This window comes from Aquarana catesbeiana, linkage group LG06, assembly GCF_042186555.1.
Source record: "Aquarana catesbeiana isolate 2022-GZ linkage group LG06, ASM4218655v1, whole genome shotgun sequence".
Classification (NCBI taxonomy): Eukaryota; Metazoa; Chordata; class Amphibia; order Anura; family Ranidae; genus Aquarana; species Aquarana catesbeiana.
In genome coordinates, this window is record NC_133329.1 from 319,645,074 (window position 1) to 319,662,937 (window position 17,864).

Sequence of the window (17,864 nt, forward strand, 5' to 3'; positions counted from 1 at the left end):
TGAACATGAAGAGGAACTTCATCTTTCAGCATGACAACGACCCAAAGCATACATCCAAATCAACAAAGGATTGGCTTCACCAGAAAATTCAAGTTTTGGAATGGCCCAGCCAAAGCCCAGACCTGAATCCGATTGAAAATCTGTGGGGTGATCTGAAGAGGGCTGTGCACAGGAGATGCCCTCACAATCTAACAGATTTGAAGTGTTTTTGCAAAGAGGAGAGGGCAAATATTGCCAAGTCAAAATGTGCCATACCGATAGACTCATACCCAAAAAGACTGAGTGCTGTAATAAAATCAAAAGGTGCTTCAACAAAGTACTAGTTTAAGAGTGTGCACACTTATGCAACCATATTATTTTATTTTTACTTCCCTCCAACTAAAAGATTTCAGTTTGTTGTTCAACCAAGTTGTATAGTTTATAGGTCACATTAAAAAGGTGGAAAAAGTTCTGAAATGATTTATCTTTGTTTCATTTTATATCACAGAAACCTGACATTTTAACAGGGGATGTAAACTTTTTATATCCACTGTACCTAGGTGGATGCAACATCGGGCCGATGTTGCATCTGTCCCCGCTGGCTCTAAGACTGAGAACTGAGCGATCAAAGACCACTGATCTCTCAGTTTTCAGCTCTCTGCTCTACAACCCCTCCTGCACTTACTGGAGAACTGGGCTGTGGGAGCAGCTCCCTGAGCCAGGCGCTGGTCCAGGCATCTGGGTGGATCCCAACCATATGGCCGTGATATTTTCCCATCCTGGACCTGCTCTGTGACATCAGCCTGCTGTCTGCTGAAAACAGGTCACAGGAGTACAGAAGGAGCTGCACTCCTGTCATCCGTAAGAGAAAAGTACAGCTAAACAAAGTTTTGGCTGTACTTCAAGTTTTCACATTATTTTGTCTTTCCCTCCCTGCACAGTGCTTTCAGACTCTTTGTAGCAATATTCTGTGGATGCGTGCATGTTCTAGTGAACAGCACACTGTACACTGGCATGGCTACTTGTAATTCAATGCAGAATTGGTCAGGAAAGAGTGACAATAATGCAGCTGAACTAGGTAAGCGGTGTCACCCTAGGAATGGAAGCTTGTATGGATATACCTTGCTGGTATAATTTAGCTAGCTGGCAGCAAAGTAATAACTGACAGCTTACCAAGCTGTGTAAAGACCATCTGCAGAGTAACGGTAATACTCAAATTTCACATATTATATGTAACTTGGCCATAGTAGTTTAGAAATACACTAAGAATCCTCCCTGATCTTTCATGTGCAGCCCTGTATACAAGTGCTTGAAATAATGAGAAGAGCTCATAAACCAGCCATGCATGATCCTCACCAGATCCCTGCACAGGACCAACATTTGCATGTCTTCCCTAATCCTCCACCTTATAATGAGGAAGATTACACCTCACAGGTACATATGCAAATGTTTGGACAGATCATTTTGCTGCAAAATTAAACAAATATTCCATAATAAGCACCACATCTGCTAGGCAAACAAGCAAATGCTGCAGGGTGTGTTATGGGGAAAGGTCTCCTCTGGCATGTTACAGGTAAAATGATCCCATTCTATACTGGTGGCCGACAGGATAGACCAGAAAATAAAGCAATAAAAAGGAACAAGTCTCAGCTATAACATCAAACAAGCAATGGCACACCTTATGAACCTGGCACAGACACAGGTCCTCTTACCTATGCAATGTGGCTCTTCCATCTGCCACATATGAGCAGATATCCCGTTTTGATAGCAAAAGGTTTCCTGGTCCTGTCACCCAGGTTTGCAGTGACAACCCCTACCCAATAACTTATTAGAGATCACAGACACAGCTGCTAAAAATGCAGCGTTTTTATCAGTAGTGTTTTTTATCAGATCTAAATGCAGTTCAATTGTTTTCTATGGGATCACAGGGTATAAAGATCAATAAATGTGAGCTAAGTTCAGATCCGTATTATCAGGAAAGGAAAATTTGAACCCAGGGTCAGTTATTTATGCATACAAGTGTGTAATGCATGTACACACACACAAATTGAATGGAATGGAAGTAGAATTTCCATTCCACCTTTCTGTCAGCCGCATGACTGTTTCAGTACAGTTCCACAGCGCACAAAATTCAAATTTCTGCACATTTCTATTAAAGCTTCACAGACTCTACAATCAGATTGTATTGTGTGTTCATAAATGTCTCAATCCCAGTATTGTTTTAGTTTTTTTTTTTTTTTCCAGGTGGCAGAGCACTTTCATATAAAAGCAATCCTAGTGGCTAAATAGCCGCTGGATTGCTTTTACAAGCGGCGGGAGGGGTTCCCCCCCACTGCCTTCCCAGGCTCTCCTGTCCCACCAGGAACCTGGGACTGCGGATGACCATACAGCTCATCCCGATCATCTCTATAGTCTAAGAAACTGGAAGTATTTTGTCACTTCCAGTTTTGCCAGTTGTAAACAATCCATTACTGGTTTGAAAAAAGAATTGGATCATACCAATCTTGGTATGATCTGAAGCTTTTAAAAAGGTTGTATACCACTGGAAGCTTTAATTTTTTTTTTCCTGCAAGGTAAAGTCATAATGTAATTTAAGTGGTTAATTGCGCTGATATTATCCTCTTATTACTACATCAAAGTGAATATTTAAATCAGTGATTGGCTAAAGCAATCCTCCTGATTAATAATATATCATGTGTAAACACCTAAAAGTGATCTAAGAAATCTTAAAATTAGTGAAAATGAATATAATTAACAGAACTAAAATTACCCCACCATCATAAACGTAAATAAATAAATGAATTATGACTATTATCATAAAGTGCTCAAAATGATATCTGCTGAGTTATATAAACGTATGAATATGTTCAGTGCCAATTTTGCTAAAAATATATCATAAACTTGGATCCATATATAAATACATAAATAAGTGACTGAATAAATTTTAAAAAAATCAAAAAATCATCAGCATATAGTGCTCAGAATCCATCTAGTATTTTGTGCATATAATGAGTTCATTCAGTGCCGGTTTCAATGTAACAAAATGTGAATCAATAAATAGTGTCAACAAAAGTTTTAACTTTCACTCCTTCTCTCGTTCCGTTTTACTCCGGTAATCCGCTCATATCCAGGACATGAAAAGATAAAAAATATACATCCATTGCGCAGAGATCATATCAGTTGAATACTAAGTATCAGGCTACTCTGTTTCACTCACATTTCCAACTCCACACGATCGCATTTACATTGATCAGCTGCATGGAGCTCAGCGCTAAGGCTATTCATCCGTCGCCACTGCTCACACACAGCAAGTGCTGGGAATGTCACATGCTCCTCCTCCCTACGAGTCACGTCACAGCCGCGTGACTTTTTCAAGGTTGCCTGCGTTATCCGCCTGCTGGGTACTTATAGAGTGTGTTTGCTGGTGGACATGGCAACACTGGGAGTCAATCTGCATCATCATTTCAATAGCGTGATCTCTCTTGCATTCTGGCAATCATTACAATCTACTTTATACAACATGATTCTACATTTCCCAAACCGCAAATCTTTAATAAAATAATTTAAACTTTAAATAGAATCATATATTTTAAAACCATAAAAATATAACGTTAAAATTAATAAAATAGTTAAGGATTTCTAAGAGATATTTGTTAGTGTACGATAGGGTGCTCCCCCTCGTGGTTCAAACATGGAACTGCACCCCATCTATAGTGAAGTTTAGGTTAATCAGATAAAAGCTCCTACCATCAGATGTGATCTCTAATCTACTTGATATATCTACATAGCATTAATATTCCTAACATAGCTAAAATACATGTAACATGTATGTTAGAATACAAATAATTTCAAAATATGTAACGTGTAAAATAAGTTAGTGAGTGAGAAGATTTTTTGAGGTCATCAATTGTAATTGATCCGCATATTAGCCAGAAACATAAAAAGGGGGGATACATGCTAAAAATCAGATATAAAACAATTCAAATCAAATTCTATGTTTAAGCCTAATGGCGTGAGCGTGCGCATATTAAATATCCATTTGGATTCTTATTTGCTCAGTTCTCTCACTTTATTACTACCTCGCCAGTGTGCACTATATTTTTCAATTGCCCAGAATTTTAGGAGTGCTGGATTTTTATTGTGATGTGAGGCAAAATGGCGTGAAACGCTGTGTTTGGGGAATCCCTTTGTGATATTTTGTATGTGTTCTCCAATTCTTTTCCATAGCGGTCTTTTTGTTCTTCTACTCCTACTACTCCTTTTTCCTTTTTGGTCTTGTGTCCTCCTCTGCATCCCCTCTTTCGTTTGGACTTCTTAAATCTGTTGGTCTTATTTGTCTTGAGGGGGTTGTATTCATGCGCTGGTCTAAAAAAGGGGTGGGTTAACATCCCTGTAATCCCTCAATGTTTCATAGCGATTATGCGTTTGTATAGGACTATATCTGGGTCCATATTGGTATTGTACAGGGATGTTAACCCAGTAGTAGGTGAAGGGATATATAACATCAGTGGAGTTGAGCTATCACAAAATGAAGTAAAGTTATTGGATAAGGGCTTGAAGTATGCACCGAAACGGAATCTCAATAAATGTAATTTGTATGTGGATATACAAAAATACACGAGAAAACTAAACATCAAAAAATACATGTTGAACAAAACAGTGGCTACTAATGGGGACAGTAAGGAAGCAATTGATACCCCTGGAAGAGTCGTACACAGTCAATTAAGGAATTAATCCCTTTTTAACCCTCCAGTGCACAATAACCAACACATCGAAGTTTTTAATAGGATGGTTACACAGGAAATTGATAGGTTAAAAATAAGAAGAATTAATGATCCACTAGCCATCAGAAATGGAATAAAAGAACTGGAGAAAAACAAAAAAGTAGTGGTTAGACCAGCGGACAAGGGAGGAGCAATCATGGTCTTATCCAAAGAATACTATAATGATGAACTTCAAAGGACAGCTAAATGACAGTAACACATACATAAAATTGAGAGGAAACCCTATGAGGGAGTACAAAATGGAACTACAGGAATTAATCAAAAAAGGAAGTATGAAAGACATTTTAACTAAGAAGGAAGAAAAATATCTTGTACCAGATACATGCAGGGTACCGGTGATATATAGAGTACCCAAATTACACAAAGATCAAGTAAGACCCCCTGGACGTCCTATCATTAATGGTATCCAATCCATTAATTCCAGACTTGGAGAATATGTTGATAATTATTTACAACCGTTAGTACCGAAAACACTAGCCTACCTAAGGGACACAAAACATTTAATACAGGAAGGGAACTCAACAAAATTGCAATTCAGCCAGATCAGAAATATATACTTGTTACAGCTGATATGTCATCACTGTACACCAATATAGGTCATGAGAATGCTATATCAGCATCGAAATGGGCCATGAACAAGTTTAATAACTTAGTATCGAAGCAAAAGAGATTCATTTTAAGATGCTTAGCATTTGGTTTAGAACATAACTACTTCTGGTTTAATTCAGATTATTTCAGACAACTAAACAGAATAGGCATGGGGGCAAAATATGCTCCAAGCATCGCAAATCTTTTCATGGCCGAATGGGAGGAGGAAGCCATATATGCTAATACCCCCGTACAACTCATAATGTACAGACGATTCATAGACGATTGCATAATGCTATGGATGGGTGAGGAAAAACCGCTTTGAGGATTCCTGGAAGAACTAAACAACAATGAAAAAAACATCAAATTGAACTATGAATTGAGTACCCAATCTGTGCATTTTTTGGACCTAGAGGTAGAATTAACCAGGAATGGAATTGCAACGAAAACATTTTTGAAACCAGTGGAAAGGAACAGCTTTATCCCGGTGGATAGTTGTCACTTTGACCCTTGGCTCATTAATATCCCAAAAGGGACAATTCATCCGACTAAGAAGGAATTGCACTAAAAAAAGCACTTTTCTTGAGCAGGCTGGAAATGTAGGGGAAAAGTTTATCCAGAAAGGATATAACAGGCTATTTATAGAAGAAAAAAAATCATGGAGGTTGCAAATATAAACAGAGATGAACTAGTCCAAGATAAAGTAAAAGAACCCTCAACAAAATTGAAAGATGTCCCTATGATCATGGATTTTAACATTCAGCACCGACAAATAGAAAGAATTTTTAAGAAGCATTGGCCACTGTTGTTAGCTGATCAACAATTGAGGAAAATACTATCTGACAAACCACGATTTGTCTACAGAAGGGCACCTACATCGAGAGACATAATCGCAAAAAATGTTCTGGACCCTCCTAAAAGATCACAAGAACTGTCTTTTTTTCAGAGGAAAGGCTTCTATCCTTGTAAGCAGTGCTACGCATGCAAAAACACCAAACAAAATGGAAAAAATGCACCAATTTTAAAGCCACAAGTAACGATATACAATATGAGATTAAGGATTTTCTGACATGTAGAAGTGAAGGGGTCGTATATGTACTGCAATGTCCATGCTCATTGCAGTACATAAGAAGAACAAAAAGACCGCTATGGAAAAGAATTAGAGAACACATACAAAATATCACAAAGGGATTCTCCAAACACAACGTTTCACGCCATTTTGCCTCACATCACAATAAAAATCCAGCACTCCTAAAATTCTGGGCAATTGAAAAATTTAGTGCACACTGGCGAGGTAGTAATAAAGTGAGAGAACTGAGCAAACAAGAATCCAAATGGATATTTAATATGCGCACGCTCACGCCATTAGGCTTAAACATAGAATTTGATTTGAATTGTTTTATATCTGATTTTTAGCATGTATCCCCCTTTTTATGTTTCTGGCTAATATGCGGATCAATTACAATTGATAGCCTCAAAAAAATATTCTCACTCACTAACTTATTTTACACGTTACATATTTTGAAATTATTTGTATTCTAACATACATGTTACATGTATTTTAGCTATGTTAGGAATATTAATGCTATGTAGATATATCAAGTAGATTAGAGATCACATCTGATGGTAGGAGCTTTTATCTGATTAACCTAAACTTCACTATAGATGGGGTGCAGTTCCATGTTTGAACCACGAGGGGGAGCACCCTATCGTACACTAACAAATATCTCTTAGAAATTCTTTTAACTATTTTATTAATTTTAACGTTATATTTTTATGGTTTTAAAATATATGATTCTATTTAAAGTTTAAATTATTTTATTAAAGATTTGCGGTTTGGGAAATGTAGAATCATGTTGTATAAAGTAGATTGTAATGATTGCCAGAATGCAAGAGAGATCACGCTATTGAAATGATGTTGCAGATTGACTCCCAGTGTTGCCATGACCACCAGCAAACACACACTATAAGTACCCAGCAGGCGGATAACACAGGCAACCTTGAAAAAGTCACGTGGCTGTGACGTAACGCGTAGGGAGGAGGAGCCTGTGATGTTCCTGGCACTTGCTGTGTGTGAGCAGTGGCGACGGATGAATAGCCTTAGCGCTGAGCTCCGTGCAGCTGATCAATGTAAATGCGATCGTGTGGAGTTGGAAATGTGAGTGAAACAGAGTAGCCTGACACTTAGTATTCAACTGATATGATCTCTGCGCAATGGATGTATATTTTTTATCTTTTCATGTCCTGGATATGAGCGGATTACCGGAGTAAAACGAAACGAGAGAAGGAGTGAAAGTAAAACTTTTGTTGACAATATTTATTGATTCACATTTTGTTACATTGAAACCGGCACTGAATGAACTCATTATATGCACAAAATACTAGATGGATTCTGAGCACTATATGCTGATGATTTTTTGATTTTTTAATTTATTCAGTCACTTATTTATGTATTTATATATAGATCCAAGTTTATGATATATTTTTAGCAAAATTGGTACTGAACATATTCATACTTTTATATAACTCAGCAGATATAATTTTGAGCACTTTATGATAAGGCCCCTTTCACACGATCGGACCGTTCAGGTCCGCCTGTCAGTTTTGACGGCGGACCTGAACGGGCGATCCATGTTAGCCTATGGAGCGTCGGATGTCAGCGGAGACATGTCCGCTGACATCCGACCCGCTAAAAGCAGACGTATGGCTCTACGTCCAGATCCGTCGCTGGCGGATCGGATCGGGTGAGATCTGACGAAAACGGACACGCTGTCCGTTTTCGTCCGATCCCTCCATAGGCGGCAGCGGCGCCTGACAAGCCCCTCCCCGCTCAGTGAGCAGAGAGGGACCTGTCATCCGCCGGCTCAGCGGAGATCAACGGACTGATCTCCCGCTGAGCCGGCGGACCGAGGTGGGCTCCGTAGAAACGGAGCCCGCCTCGTGTGAAAGGGGCCTAATAGTCATAATTCATTTATTTATTTATTCACGTTTATGATGATGGGGTAATTTTAGTTCTGGTAATTATATTCATTTTCAGTAATTTTAAGATTTCTTAGATCACTTTTAGGTGTTTACACATGATATATTATTAATCAGGAGGAGTGCTTTAGCCAATCACTGATTTAAATATTCACTTTGATGTAGTAATAAGAGGATAATATCAGCGCAATTAACCACTTAAATTATTTACTGATCCAATTACTTATTTAGTTGCAGCTATATTATTTGGCCATCTCTTGTTAACTATTAAGTATCCGCATTGAGTTTATCCACATCAGCGCTTTAGTACTCTATAATTAAAGTCATAATGTGCTAGCATGCATCTCATACTAGCACATTATGTGAAACTTACCTTAAAACAAAGCCGTTCCAGCGCTGCAGCTGCTTCCATTTTCACCCGTCTTGCTTCCGGGTTTGCGGGCTCCGGCTTTGTGATTGGCAGGAGCTGCGATGACATTACTCCAGCGCATGCGCGAGGGAGCCGTCTTTCCTGGCACAGGGCTGTTCCTTCAGAATGTATGCGCCAGTGATGTCACTGGCTGCATGTACTGTAAATGTCTCCTATACGGTGCACGTTTAGGAAGTATTTACACTACCTATAGGTAAGCCTTAGTATAAGTAAATGTCAGCAGAGGAAGTTTGCTTTCTCTTTAACCACTTGCCGCCCACCATATAGCAAAATGATTATTAGATTGTAAGCTCCTCTGAGCAGAGCCCTCTTAATCTTCTTGTATTTTATTGTATTATAACTGTATCGTCTCCCTTTTATATTGTAAAGCGCTGCGTAAACTGTTGGCGCTATATAAATCCTGTATAATAATAATAAATGACGGCGGCAAAGTGGTTTCAATATCCTGACTGGACGTCATATGACTTGATCAGGATATTAAGCTGCTGCGCGCTCCCGGGGGAGCGCATCGCGGCGATCGTTGTTGCTGCGTGTCAGTTTGACACACCGCAACTCCGATCTAGGTAAAGAGTCTCTGAAGGAGACTCTTTACCACGTGATCAGCCGTGTCCAATCACGGCTGATCACGATGTAAATAGGAAGAGCCGGTGATCGGCTTTTCCTCACTCGCGTCTTACAGACGCAAGTAGAGGAAAGCCGATCAGCTGCGCTCCTGACAGGGGGGGTCTGTGCTAATTGTTTATCAGCACAGCCCCCCCTCGGATTCCCGCCCAGGACCACCAGGGAAGCCGCCCAGGACCACCAGGATGGCCACCACACTGGACCACCAGGTATGCCCCCTAGACTCCCAGGGAAATACCAATCTGTGCCCAGGCAGCTGCCAATCTGTGCCCACTCCAATGCCTACCACTGCCACCAGGGATGCCTATCAGTGCCGCCTATCAGTGCCGCCTATCAGTGCCGCCTATCAGTGCCGCCTATCAGTGCCCAACAGTGCCACCCATGAGTGCCCATCAGTGCCCGCTCATTGGTGCCACCTCATCCGTGCCTGTCAGTGCCACCTTATCAGTGCCCATCAGTGAAAGAGAAAACGTACTTATTTACAAACTTTTTTAACAGAAACAAAAGCAAAAAACTTATTTTTTTCAAAATTTTCGGTCTTTTTTTATTTGTTTAGCAAAAAAATAAAAACCGCAGAGGTGATCAAACACCACCAAAAGAAAGCTCTATTTGTGGGAACAAAATGATAAAAATTTAGTTTGGGTACAGTGATGGATGACCGCGTAATTGTCATTCAAACTGCTACAGCGCTGAAAGCTGAAAATTGGTCTGGGCAGGAAGGTGTATAAGTGCCCTGTATTGAAGTGGTTAAGGGCAGAGGAAAGATCTAGGGGATAATAGACGTCTCAGTAAAGAGGACCAGTCACCGTCTATTGCTATCACAAAGGATGTTGAAAAGATAAGTTCTATATTATATATATATATATATACCCACATATACACAAAAAAAAAAAACACCACAGAGAAAGGGAAAAAAGGGGAGCACATTTTTGCAGGTAAAAACGTGCATTTTTTTTTTTTTTACTAGTAGCCTGGAAAACACTGGTCCCATTTTCAGTAGATCGAAAGTGCACCGCAGGGTTCTTGCAGACTCTCTGTGTAAGCTACCTGCTCCTACTTCCTACGGGCAGGCACACTGACGGGAAGACTCAATGAACTACCACAGCACCCAACAGCACCCTGGTAGTTCATTGAGAACTACAAGGCAACAGCTGCAAAGGCTGTCAATAGCTGTAGCTTTCCCATTCACAGAACCGTGTGAATGATGCAGCTAGGTGGATGGAGCCCCACGCGGCTGCTTTAAAAAAAAAAAGTGACAATGAGATAGGGGAGAAGTTCCCTGGCTTGCTGTCACTAGAGGCAGCAGCAGATCAAGGAGAGGCCGCAGGAGTGGGAACATGTTCCATGCTCCACCCTTACAACGGGTGGAACATGTTCCCAAAGGTGAACTCATCCTTTAAAGCGGAGCTCCACCCAAAGTTCCGCTTTGAGGCCTCCTCCCCAGCACCTGTTTGTGAAATTAATCTATTGGGGGGGAGCGGGTACCTGATTTTGACAGGTGTCTGCTCCCACTTCCGATCTCCTAAGGTGATCGGAGGGGAAGCAGAAGTTCTCCTTCCCCCCTCCCTCCCAAAGTCTTATGGGACACATGACAGGTCCCAGAAGACTTCAGGACCAGTCACAGAGCGCCACGCTGCTCATGCATACGCAGAGGGCACCCGGCTGTGAAGCCGCAAGCTGTCACAGCCAGGTGCCCATAGTAAGGATGTCGGTGCCGCCGAGGGAGGACACAGGGAGAAAATGAATGGGGTGAGTACATCACTGGATAGTGAGACAGGTGAGGTGCTACAGCTACAGTTTTTGTAAGAGACTGGAGCTACTCTTTAAATTCCTTGTGATAACAATAAAAGTGATAAAAAAAAAAAAAAAAACAACATATAAAGTGCCCCCATCCCCCAAGCCCATGCGCAAAGGCAAATGCAATCGTTGGTAGGTAAACAGCAATTACACCACATGTGAGGTGAGACTCAGATCGAGAGCAATAATTCGAGCACCAGACTTCCTGTGTAAATCTAAGTCCTCATGCACACGGACGTTTTTACAGCTGCTTTTTTGAGCTTTTTTTGCAGCTTAAAAAGGCCTGTCTATGTTAGTCTATGGCTTCATGCCCACCTAGGCGTTTTTGAGCTGCAAGTGGCATAGGCGTTTTTAAGCTGTAAAAAAAATCCAGGACCAGTGGGTTCTGAAAGACGTTTTTCAGCTGTAAAAACGCTCTAACGCTGAAAAACGCTCAAAAATGTCATTCACCAACGTTTTTTAGCGTTTTTGATCCATTGAAAAAAAAAAATTTGAAAAAAAAAAAAAAAAAAACGCTCAAAAACGCTAACGCGGAAAAACGCTCAAAAACGCTAAAAACCGCTATTGCAAAAACATTGAAAAAAGCTGAAAAAAAGTTAAAAAAAATCACTGCAAAGATACTGGCGTTTTCATAACATTTTTTTAACAGCCTGTGTGCATGAGGGCTAAAGTGGTAACCTGCAAAGACTTTAAAGTGTCGCCTATGGATAATATAATGCATGTAGTTTGTCGGCGTGCACAATTTTGAAGCATGACCTGTTTGGTATCTATTTACTCGGTGTAACATCATCTTTCTATTTTACCAAACAATTGGGTATTATATTGTGTTTTTCTGCATTAAAAATTCTATTGTATTTTTTCTCCAAAAAAGAATTGCCTTAGAAAAAAATGCTGCAGAAATACTGGGAGACATAGAAAATTACAACACCCATTATTTTTTTCTCTAGATCCTCTGCTTAAAAGAAAATTATATATGTGGTTTTAAGTAATTTTATAGCAAAGAATACAGATTTTTACACGTAAACCAAGAGTGTCAGAAAAAGGTCTGGTCTTAACGTGGTTAAAGAAAAAAAACTAAAAAGGCAAAACTTTTTTTTTTTTTTTTTTGGATAGGGTGGAGAGGGACTAAAACCCCCGCCTGTATACCCTCTATAATTTGTCCTGGTGACAGTTATCACCGAAAGTGAAAGAAAATCTCACATTTTGGGTTGTCACCAGAACAGGAATGGAAGGAAAATCTTCCAATGGGCACACTAGTGGTGACAACCCAGGATTCTCTCACTTTACAGGAATTTTCTCTTACTTTCTGTTTTGGATATGGGACAAGAAGTGAAGGGAAATCTCCTCAAAAGGGACACACATGGCAAAAAAAAAAAAAACAGACAGGGGTTATAACGCTCGGCTGCATTCACATTATCGTGTTTTGTGAATGTGTGCACGAGGTAATCGCATACCATAAAAGAGTGATCTTGCAACAAAAACAATTGAGCAATGCCTGTTATACTTTTTTTAAATTGCACCAACATCCAAATTTTCAGGACAATCTTTCGGACTGTGTCCCTTCAAGGTCTTAGCAGGGCTCAATTGTGAATGTGTGCAGAATTACTCTGCACATATACTCGTTCGTTTACATTGATTGCAATGGGCCACCCTTCTGAGCTTCAAGCTTTGCATGTTTTTATACTGTGTGCATTTTTTCATGCATCTGCTTTGCTGCGGTTGGGTGTTTCACAAACAATCGTATGATTTTGCACACATTGATGCAATGCTATAGTGTGAAGGCAGCCTTACTGTAACCAAATAGTTTTGGCTTTAGTTCTACTTTAGGGGACAGTCAGTCCACCAACCATTGGTGCCGAATGGCAGGAAATCTGTCCATGGAGAGGATTGGGATGGCCGGCTCCTGGGATGTAACCAGTCCTCATACACTCTACATACCCAACATATGTTGTAATATATATGAAACATACATCTCAGGGGTCTCTTTACATGGTACAATGATTTCCTATTGTTCCCAATGTGACTGATAGAACACCATGTAAAATCTGAGAGTTTCCTCCAATAACAAGCTGTGCATAAGATGTGGGAAGCTCAGTGAGGATGTATAGAGGATATAGAAGGGGGTCACACACCCAGCACTCCTCTCTATGTACATCACTCAGTACAGGAACTCTATGACAGCCAGAGCCCATTATACACAATGAAGTGTGGAACCCATCCCGCACCCAGCACATTACCAGGCCGGGCTCCGGAGACGAGGGAACCCCCACCCCGGTGTACAGAACTCCTCTCTTACCTCTCCTCAACCGGCATCAGCGGCCAGAGAAGCCGGAAGCGGTGTGTGTACACAGGATGACGATCCGGGCGATGATGCTGCACAGATTGACTCCCTCCTCTAGAGGATGATGGGACATAGGCAGGGCTGTGTCTTGGCGAGCCCGGATTGGCTGCAGTTGACTGTACAGCTAGGAATAGACAAAACATTCCTCGGCATTGATTTCATTGTGAAGTCAGAACAGTAAACTGATATCACTTCTGTCCTCGTATCCCTGCACCTCTCCTCATACAATGTCCACCACTCTCCTCATATCCCTGCACCTCTCCTCATACAATGTCCACCACTCTCCTCATATCCCTGCACCTCTCCTCATACAATGTCCACTTCTGTCCTCGTATCCCTGCACCTCTCCTCATACAATGTCCACCACTCTCCTCTTATCCCTGTACTTCATCTCATACAATGTCCACTTCTGTCCTCATATCCCTGTACCTCTCCTCATACAATGTCCACCTCTCCTTATATACCTGTATCTCTCCTCATACAATGTCCACTAATGTCCTCATATCCCTGTACCACTCCTCATACAATGTCCACCTCTCCTCATATACCTGCATCTCTCCTCATACAATGTCCACTTCTGTCTTCATATCCCTGCACCTCTCATCATACAATGTCCACCACTCTCCTCATATCCCTGCACCTCTCCTCATACAATGTCCACTTCTGTCCTCATATCCCTGCACCTCTCTTCATACAATGTCCACTTCTGTCCTCATACAATGTCCATCACTCTCCTCATATCCCTGAACCTCTCCTCATACAATGTCCACTTCTGTCCTCATATCCCTGCATCTCTCCTCATACAATGTCCACTTTTGTCCTCATATCCCTGCACCTCTCCTCATACAATGTCCACTTCTGTCCTCATATCCCTGTACCTCTCCTCATACAATGTCCACCTCTCCTTATATACCTGCATCTCTCCCCATACAATGTCCACTTCTATGCTCATATCCCTGCACCTCTCCTCATACAATGACCACCTCTCCTCATATACCTGCATCTCTCCTCATACAATGTCCACCACTCTCCTCATAATCCCTGAACCTCTACTCATACAATGTCTACTTCTGTCCTCATATCCCTGCACCTCTCCTCATACAATGAATGTCCACTTCTGTCCTCATATCCCTGCACCTCTCCTCATACAATGAATGTCCACTTCTGTCCTCATATCCCTGCACCTCTCCTCATACAATGTCCACTTCTGTCCGCATATCCCTGCACCTCTCCTCATGGAATGTCCACTTCTGTCTTCATATCCCTGTATCTCACCTCATACAATGTCCACCACTCTCCTCATATCCCTGCACCTCTCCTCATACAATGTGCACTTATGTCTTCATATCCCTGCACCTCTCCTCATACAATGTCCACCACTCTCCTCATATCTCTGCACCTCTCTTCATACAATGTCCACTTCTGTCCTCATATAGCTGTACCTCTCTTCATACAATGTCCACTTCTGTCCTCATATCCCTGCACCTCTTCTTCATATAATGTCCACTTCTGTCCTCATACAATGTCCACCACTCTCCTTGTATCCCTGCACCTCTCCTCATACAATGAATGTCCACTTCTGTCCTCAAATCCCTGCACCCCTCTTCATACAATGTCCACTTCTGTCCTCATACATTGTCCACCACTCTCCTCATATCCCTAAACCTCTCCTCATACAATGTCCACTTCTGTCCTCATATCCCTGCTCCTCTCTTCATACAATGTCCACTTCTGTCCTCATACAATGTCCACCACTCTCCTCATATCCCTGCACCTCTCCTCATACAATGTCCACTTCTGTCCTCGTATCCTTGCACCTCTCCTCATACAATGAATGCCCACTTCTGTCCTCATATCCCTGCACCTTTCCTCATACAATGTCCACTTCTGTCCGCATATCCATGCACCTCTCCTCATAGAATGTCCACTTCTGTCTTCATATCTCTGCACCTCACCTCATACAATGTCCACCTCTCTCCTCATATCCATGCACCTCTTCTCATACAATGTGCACTTCTGTCTTCATATCCCTGCACCTCTCCTCATACAATGTCCACCACTCTCGTCATATCACTGCACCTCTCTTCATACAATGTCCACTTCTGTCCTCATATAACTGCACCTCTCTTCATACAATGTCCACTTCTGTCCTCATATAGCTGTACCTCTCTTCATACAATGTACACTTCTGTCCTCATATCCCTGCACCTCTCTTCATACAATGTCCACTTCTGTCCTCATACAATGTCCACCACTCTCCTCATATCCCTGCACCTCTCCTCATACAATGTCCACTTCTGTCCGCATATCCCTGCACCTCTCCTCATACAATGTCCACCTCTCCTCATATACAGTACCTGCATCTCTCCTCATACAATGTCCACTTCTGTGCTCATATCCCTGCATCTCTCCTCATACAATGTCCAGCACTCTCCTCATATCCCTGCACCTCTCCTCATACAATGTCCACTTCTGTCCTCATATCCCTGCACCTCTCCTCATATCCCTGCACCTTCTACTCATACAATGTCCACGACTCTCCTCATATCCCTGCACCTCTCTTCATACAATGTCCACTTCTGTCCTCATATAGCTGTACTTTTCTTCATACAATGTCCACTTCTGTCCTCATATCCCTGCACCTCTCTCATACAATGTCCACTTCTGTCCTCATATCCCCACACCTTTCCTGATACAATGCCCACCTCTCTCCTCCTATCCCTGTATGTCTCCTCTTACAATGGTCACCTTTGCCCTCATATCCCAGCAGCTCACCTGATACAATGTCCAGATCTGTTCTCATATTCCTCCACCTTTCTTCATACAATGCCCACCTCTGTTCTTATATCCCTGCACCTCTCCTAATACAATGGTCACCTCTGTCCTCATATCCCTGCAGCTCACCTGATACAATGTCCACCTCTGTCCTCATATCCCTGCACCTCTGCTGATACAATGTCCACACCTGTTCTTATAGCCCCGCCCCTCTCCTGATACAATTTCAACCTCTGTGCTCATATCCCTGCACCTCTCCTGATACAATGGTCACCTTTGTCCTCATATCCCTGTACCTTTCCTGATACAATGCCCACCTCTCTACTCATATCCCTATACCTCTCCTCATACATTGGTCACCTCTGTCCTCATATCTATGCACCTTTCCTGATACAATGTCCACTTCTGTCCTCATCAAGGATGAGCTCTGGCGTGTTCCCACAGCCCACGTGCAGAGCCCGCCAGGAAGTCGGCACTGCGCTAATCGCTAATCACAGGCAGTGAGACATTTCCTGATCTCTGCAGCCGCCCATTGGGACAATGTCTCACTGCCTGCGATTAGCACAGTGCAGTGCCGACTTCCTGGCGGGCTCTGCACGTGGGCTGTGTGAACACGCCTGATCTCATCCTTAGTCCTCATATCCTTGCACCTCTCCTGATCAATTGCCTCCTCTGTCCTCATATCCCTACACCTTTCCTGATAGAATGTCCACCTCTTTTCTCATATCCCTGCACCTCTCCTGATACAGTGGTCACCTCTGTCCTCAGATCCCTGCACATCTCATCATACAATGACCACCTCTTTCCTCATATCCCTGCACCTCTCCTGATTCAATAATCACCTCTGTCCTCATATCCTTGCACCTCTCCTGATACAATGTCCACCTCTGTCCTCATATCCCTGCACCTTTCCTAATATTTTTTTTATACCTCTTTCCTCATATCTCTGCACCTCTCCTAATAAAATGTTCACCTCTGTCCTCATATCCCTGCACCTCTCCTAATAAAAAAATTTCACCTCTATCCTTATATCCCTGCACCTCTCTGTGAGTTCTCCACTACCTTCATTTAGATTAACAAATGTATAGCACTGCCCCCGTAGGGGTTGCTGAGTATAGTTTTCCCTGGGCCTCCCTCTGATTTTCCTGCAGCCAGACATTTGGGGATTTTCACATTACACACTCTTCTGCTCTTCTCCAATAATCAGTCTAGGGTAGTTATTTGGCTTTTTTTTGTATTTATTGGTAGAACATGGATAGGAGAAGGGATTAGTGGGGTACTCCAACTTGAAGTATATACAGATGAGGACAGCTCTCACTTTACCCCAATAAATTGATTTGGATAGCAGATTTGCTGCTAGACCACACTATGGCCATGTGGGAAGATAAGACCTTTGTTTGCTCTGGCAGCAGACTCAATGCACCACTCTTCTTCAGGACCCTCACTAGCATCCTCTTTAGCTGACACCCATCCACTGACTCCTCTAGCCTGAAGGGAATAGGCCCCTAGACGCAGATCTGTACTCATAGTAACCAGGAACAGATCTTTCTAGATGCGTCTCCCTCCTAGT

At 42.0% G+C, this 17,864-nt stretch overlaps 1 protein-coding gene across 1 annotated transcript in view; it reads right to left on the reverse strand.

The window, feature by feature from the left end:
• The window catches only part of DNAJC10 (DnaJ heat shock protein family (Hsp40) member C10), a 130,101-nt gene extending 116,468 nt beyond the window's left edge, over positions 1 to 13,633 (reverse strand). Inside the window, exon 1 of the mRNA XM_073633737.1 lies at positions 13,475 to 13,633. The gene's annotated coding sequence lies outside the window, so the exon portion shown is untranslated. The remainder of the gene's footprint in view (positions 1 to 13,474) is intronic.
• Between the last annotated feature and the right edge of the window lie 4,231 nt (positions 13,634 to 17,864).